The 7302-nt window shown below is 41.5% G+C and overlaps 1 pseudogene; it reads left to right on the top strand.

The window, feature by feature from the left end:
- The first annotated feature begins 248 nt into the window (after positions 1-248).
- On the top strand, positions 249-2749 carry LOC117492793 (annotated as a pseudogene).
- The last annotated feature ends 4553 nt before the right edge of the window (positions 2750-7302 follow it).

Raw genomic sequence — 7302 nt, forward strand, 5'->3', positions numbered from 1 at the left:
AAGTTACTGTGAGCTTACGAGAGGCAGAGCACGTCCCTGCCTCACTTCTCATTGCTCCCGTAGCGGAGCTCGGCAAATTTGCTGATTTTGACTATAAAATGCGATTGGAGTCATACAGAAATCACATTTACACAAGATCAGTGGAGACATTTTATTATTATTATTATTTAGTTTTTCTTTTAATTGTTTTTCCGTTACATTGGAGTATGACAGGTGAGGCTCTGCCTCCCCTGCCTCCACTGACTGCACGTCGCTGGTGCCCACTGATGAGGGTCCCCTGCCTAAACAGAGACTATGGCTGCCCCGCCAACCTGGTGCGTAACCAAATGTATGCTCACCTCGATGTGTGTCCAGCTGGAGTGGTGTGCTGCACTATGGAGTGGAACAGATGGCCCGTTAGCTGCCTGGACTACACTTCCTATGAAAGCCTGAGCCGTGGAGTGGAGGAGGTGGAGCAGCTAGACATGGCACTTGCTCTTCAGGACCAGCGTACACTACTCGAGTCCCTCAAAGTGATTGCCATGTCACCCACTGCAGAAGGAGAGCCGTTTCTCCCTGTTAGTAAGGAAAACAGGGAAACGGGCTCATCTTCGCCTACATCCGCCCCTGAGGCCTCCACCGTTATTGATACAGCTTCACACTCATCATCCTCACACCAGCCACAACCTCCCCCGTCAGTTTTGGCAAAGGAGAGAATTGCCAGTGGAATTAATGGCTTGAATGAGGAGCACTTCGGTAAACTCTACGAGGCCACAGTGGAGACAGCAAGAAGCTTAGCTGCTGCTTTGGACTTTGTTAGCAATGCCAACTCTGTTGACAGCAGCACAGAGTGTGTGAACAGTGGAGCTGCTACTCCGATGAGTACATTGAGCGACAATGGAGACCCTAAGAATGAACTAGAAATCAAAACACCAGTAGCCGCTGATGGTTTAAATAAAAAAGACATGGAGATGCAAAGTGTCTGTTCTAGCTGTTTGATAGGAAATGGGGCTCTCAAAGGAACAGATCCAAAGATTTTAAAACCTGCAAATGGACCACTGTCGGGAGCAATGGAGGCCTTTCCTGTTGAGGTTCAAGATGACATGAACGCTGGGGTTTCTGAGGAGCCCGTCACCCCTCAGATGGCATCTCCGGTGCATGTCAGACAGCGAGTGGCACCGAGCGCTGGTCATGTGTTGCTTGAAGACAGGGGGCTAGCTCTTTAGAAAACCATGGGCATGATCGTAAATTTCACAACTACAATTATTTTAGGGGCCAAGGCTAATGTTCATTACCTAATGGACGGAAAGATACTTCACAGACAGGTCACTGTATAGATTGCGACCGAAAATGGAGGACAAGGCAGTAAGATACCTCAGATTTGGAGCAGGATGAAGAGACCACATGGGTCTGGGAGAAATCGATCTGATCACAGCAGCGCTTGTTCTTTTGTTTAGAGGAGTCCAGAGAGTGTAGAAGGATCTCTGACAAAGTCTATGTTGATGGCTACCGTGTTGACTTTGGCACACAGACTTTCACTTTCCCTGCAGCCATCTTGGTTACCAACACTAGAGTCGGGGACATAGCTTCTGCATCTGCCTGTGACCATGCGGCCCCCCAGCTTTCCTACCCCAGCCCTTCCGCACTCTCCGCCTCTGCCTTGTCTTGGAAGCTCTGGAGGTCGAGGCAGTCCCACATAACCGCTACCTCCCTCCTAACCCTCGCTACCAGCATATGTTCCCTTTCGTCTGTGGTCAGTCATTGCGCAGGGAACCAGTTTTCTTCCCATTTCATAAATGTCCATGGTGACATTCACGCTGGTCTCAATGGTTGGATGGAGCACCGCTGCCCGCTGGCATACTATGGCTGCACATTCTCTCAGGCAAAGGTTTACCCATCCACCCAGGGGGCCAAAGTGGTTCATGACAGGCACCCTCAGGTCCTTTGGGGTTCAGCCTTGCCCAGGGGCTCAACTTCCTGTTGATCTCCAGTCGGACCAACTTAGTGGGCTTCCCATTGAGATATTGTGGCATATAGCTGGGTTCCTGGACAGTTTCAGCCTGTGCCAGCTGTCTCTGGTGTCACGGACTATGAGGGAGGTGTGTGCCAGCCTCCTCCAGATAAGAGGCATAGTGGAGCTGCAGTGGGAGCGAAGACGTTGCCTGGTACCCCTGGCACTGTATAATGGCAAATCAAAAACAGAGTGAGTAGAAAACCTGTATTATAAAGGTTACTGTATGTCAGTTATTTTTATATTTCCTTTAATCTGTATCTGAAATCTGAGAAAAGTGCTTTTGCAAAAGGAAACATTTCAAATAGCTGATGGAGCTCTACAGTAAATGCTACAATATTATACATAGCCAACATAGACTAAAGAATAATTACTTCAAATCTGTTTGAAATAGATAGATTTTTCTGGAGGGTGCTGTAACAAAAGAAGGGAATGCAGCTTCACAAAATGATTAGTATGCATTGACCTCTTCATTCAGTAATCCTTTTTTATTTATTTATGCAGGTGTGGAGATTCAGCACTGCCTTCAGCCCGGTGTCATCATGGGGTTTCAATGATCTCCCCAGCATGTCGAACCATCTCAAGAAGTGTCACTTCAACACAGCAGAGCACAAGACGGAGCCCGTTCCCCTTCCTGCCATGTGCACTGCACGAGATGGACAGTCGCTGCGCCGCGCCTGCGTCACATTAACTCCTGACTCGACGCGGCTCGCCTCTTGCTTCTGCACGGGAGTCACTGTGGGAATATGTGGATGTTGAAATAATAGATTTTCTGTCATTAAAACAAATAACTCTACCTGTAATTCACTTGTGATGAAGCCTTAAAGAAATCACACCATACTTTTCACAATGAAGGTCTGTGGTTTGTGGGTGTCCCTATGACGAGAAAAAAAAGAGTTGGCATGGATTTGTGCTGAAAGTTCCACTTTATTCTGGTTAGATGAAAATATATATATTTTTGAAGACAAATATGCACAACCGATTGATATTATTCCATAAGATATACTGTATAACTGTTTGCCTTTGAATAGTAGCCATTGGGGAAAAGCAGATTGTTGGTTATCTGTTGGCATTATCTCTGTGTTACAGAAGCTTTGCCAGCACTTTACACAAGATTTGCTAATCCTTTTCTTTGTTGATGTGGACCATAAATGTTCAGTCTTTCTGATCCCTAGAGCGGGTGTCAACCCCAGGGTGTGTCAGGACATAAGTCAAAACAGATGGATATTAAATGTGAGGACAGCCTGACAACGCATGTGATTTACTACCATTTAATAAAGTCTTTATAGCCTTCTAAGTATTTGTTTGAATTCTTCAAATCACTCACAAAAATGAAATGTAAAATGTTATTGTCTTGCTTTATATGTTAACATCCAATTTTCCATTTGAAAACAAACTGAAATCTTTAATATGATGAAGACATAGCATTGAACCACATCCACCATTTCTTCTTACAACTGACATGCGTCCAGTTTTCAACACTGCATGGTGAAATACCGGATCTCAGCTAGTTACATAAAGATCTTTCCTTCTTATATAATTCTATAAAACACCAATACCATATTATCATCCCAAACATAGACGTTTTGGGTTAATTGCATGTTAATCAGCCAAATCTTATTACGTGGCTCACAGATTCTCTGAAAATATATTTCCATTATTCTGAACAAAGCCTCAAACCAATGTAAATGTGGTAAAAACTATGAACATTATGAAGAATCAAACAACATGTGAACATTACATTTTAATAAAGCTTAACCCGTTAACTGTTCTATGTTGTTTGGGTGTGTGGCCATCCTTTTTATGATCATTTCCAAGATATGGCAATGTGTGTAGCTGCGGCCTCTGCTGGTCACTTCTGATGAATTAAGATACCTTAAAGTTACCTAAAGATACATTTATGAATGGCACTTATTCTAAATAGTGATAATAAGAGCAACTTAACTTCCTTACTGTTTTAATGTGTTTTAAGACAGATTCTCACTCTGGGCCTCTTTGATGGACTGACCTTATAGAAAACAACTCTGAGGTCTCAACACTCTTGATTAGGGAATGCTCAACACCTGTGATTTCCTTTCAAATAGCTCAATCACAGTCCTGCTACACCTGTGTGGTGGTTCAACTGAAAAGGTGGGTTACCTCTCTATGGGGCTTTATCAGTTCAACAAGAACACTCATAATGATTGTGCATGTTGGATGCGGTCATATTTGAACGTTTGGAGTATACAAAAGTAGGATGAGATGCTCTGTGAGAAATGTGCAGTAGGCTTTTAACCAACATTCTTGACAGGATTTCCTTCAAGCCTTCAGACTGTGGAGGAACTTATCCAGGTCGTCACTACAGCGGTCTTCACGTCATCAGCTTCACATTCTGCAGGGAACCGTGGACAGGTAAATATTACATTTTAGTAGAATCTATTTTTTTGGGGATTTGAATGTTCTTTTGGGTGATGAGGTCACCCTCAATTTGTACTGGCTATCATATAAATGTTTAAGTTCTTCAATATGGGACTAGGCCGTGCATCCTATAGTTTGACGTCAGTGTTTGATCTCTACAAACTGCTTGTCCAACACTTCTTCTAAAGTCCCAATGTGTTGGGTGCCATAATGACTGGTTTTTGTGCATGTAGGTGCTCCTTGCCCTCAAACCATTGAAAACCAGAATACAACAAAAAGGTAGAAAATCAGGCTGGAGGAGCTTGCATCTTAGTAGTTCTTCTAGTTAGTGATTGTTATCTCTCTTTTGATGATCCCACAGCTCAAGTATTACAAAACATCAAAGGCCATCAATATGTTTTGCGCCTTTAAATATAGTATGACTCTTCACTTTTCTTAATATTTAGACATCCAAATACAGCATACACTAGGAAATAAAGCAGTAGCTGAACACTTGGTGTATTATTATATACATTTAACTTTGGGCTAAAGAACAGTGTAACAGGCAGTTTGTGTATGCCGTTTCAAACATAATGTTATCTTGTGTGTATTGGCACATTGTAATCACACATGTGGGCTGTGTCCGTGTCTTGGTTCCTGTTTGCCCAGACTTGTTGCCTATGCCAAGTAGCCAGGTGTATTTTTATTTCTGTCAATAAATCACTCAAACCTTCCTGTCCTGCCTTGAGACTGATTGCATATGGGTCCTCCTTTGGTGACTCAACATCAACCATCCTGACAGTCTATCACTTTGTGTTTTATTAAGTGATTGATCATAAACATACTGTAAACTACAAGAATGTAGGTTATTCTTGCCAGAATGAGTGGTTTAGAACAACTGATACACCCCTCCCCCTCTAAACCTGTATACGCTTTGAAAACCAGAAAAACAAAATGTTTGGATAGAAGCTTTGTTTGGGAAGAAACACCCACTTTTAAGTTAATACCATAGACCAGTGGTTCTCAACTGGTGGGTCGCGACCCAAAAGTGGGTCGCGGACCCGTTTCAAGTGGGTCGCGGATGTGTGAGTGAAGAAAAAAAAGTTGAAAAAAAAAATTCCATTTTTTTTTTTTTTTTTTTTTTTTTTTTGGGAAAAAATGCAAACTTTTATTTTGAAGGACCGATTTTCTAACGCTGTGCATGCAGTAGGCGTTGGACTGGAAGTACCGGAGACCATAAATGGTTTTGAAAACTTCTGTCACGTAGTGATCATCTTCTCAATAAAACATCCCTGCTGATGTTTTTTCGAGTCTTCTGGCCAATCAGAATCAAGATTGTTGCCGGAAGTCCCCACGGAGAATAACTGCGGTAGAACTATTCTTTATACATCCATGGGTACAACTTCAGATACAAATGAAACATAATGAAATATGACCCCCGGTTTGATGATTGACAGGTCACAGAACAATGGGAGCTATCTACCCTTACCCACAATTTAAAGTAAATCACACAGACTATCTCCTCTGCAAGATGTCAGAACTAAGTGAAAAACAAACAATGGCATAAAATATTATTAATATGTCGGGTAGTAATAGATGTATTTATTTTCTTCTCAGAGTGTACCAGAATGCGTAGTTTATGTTAGTATTTCTAAAAATCTCCTGGGGGAGAATCCCCCAGACCCCCTGCTGGGGTTGGGTTTTCAGCATGTGTGCCTTTTTATATAGTTCAGCTTTGATTCCATCATCTCATTAAACCTTGTTTAAAAGCATACTTTAGTTCTGTGAAGGGATATAAGGGATATATGCACTGTACTTCACTTTTATTAATATTGTATTCTGAAAAGCGTATATATTACAGCACGATTTTTTGTTGAATAGGTTTGAGTGCTTCAAAATGTTGGGTCGCGATGTATTGACCAAGTAAAAAGTGGGTCCCGAGGCCTAACCAGTTGAGAACCACTGCCATAGACTGTATATATAAAGGTTAATACACATTAAGAGCGTTCGTCTCAAAAAGGTTAGTCAGTGCTGAGGCAGTAAGCAAGAAGACAGACTACAGCGAGGGAAAACCTAGAAGGTAAAAAATATGTTTTGGGTAGATGCATTGTATCCAAGTTAAAATGTTTTCATGAAAGAAGGTTCACAATGCACAGGCAGTGTCAGCATTGTTTTGTTTTGCTGCGTATTGGAGCCTTCATTCTGTAAATTAAGAGACTCAATGTGTTTATTTTTCCAAACAGTATCCACAGGTGACCATGGCTGAGTACAAGCTAGAGATGACAACGGGTGACATGCAATATGCAGGAGCATCGGACTACATGTATGTCCATTATTTGGAACTGAGGAGCAGAGTGAGCGAACTTTGATGGACAACTATGGCGTCGACTTTCAAAGAGGGGCAGTAAGTACAACCCAGTTAAACATCTGCCCTTATCTGTAATAACAGATTGCATCATCAAGTAAGCACTTCAACGTGTGATCTATGTGACGTTAACTGCTATAACTCTTACTCTCAATATGCAGAAATGATAAAACACAATCTAATGGTCTTTCACATTTATGTTACCGTTAAATTATACATTTCACTTTTTTTTTAAGTCACACTTTTAAAGGATAATCTGGTTTTGGCTGAGGCTTACACTTTTAAAATGCTTCCCTTCATTACGTTGTCCCAAATATCTCAGTTTCAATGTGCAATACATATATATGTGTTAAACTGATATATTGTAAATGGCAGTTTATACATTAACTGTATATTCTGTTAGAGTTCACCATAAGGAAGCTTTGACTTTGCAAACTACACCGTTGTAGGAGGCTGTAGCTTGGTTTCAATATGCACAAATAGTCTGTGACTGAGAATTTTTAGCAGATATTGCTTTTTTTAAATTATAATAGTATATATTAATATAATAACAACTATAATTCTTATTCCA

Source organism: Trematomus bernacchii, unplaced genomic scaffold (assembly GCF_902827165.1).
Source record: "Trematomus bernacchii unplaced genomic scaffold, fTreBer1.1, whole genome shotgun sequence".
In the NCBI taxonomy this organism is placed as follows: Eukaryota; Metazoa; Chordata; class Actinopteri; order Perciformes; family Nototheniidae; genus Trematomus; species Trematomus bernacchii.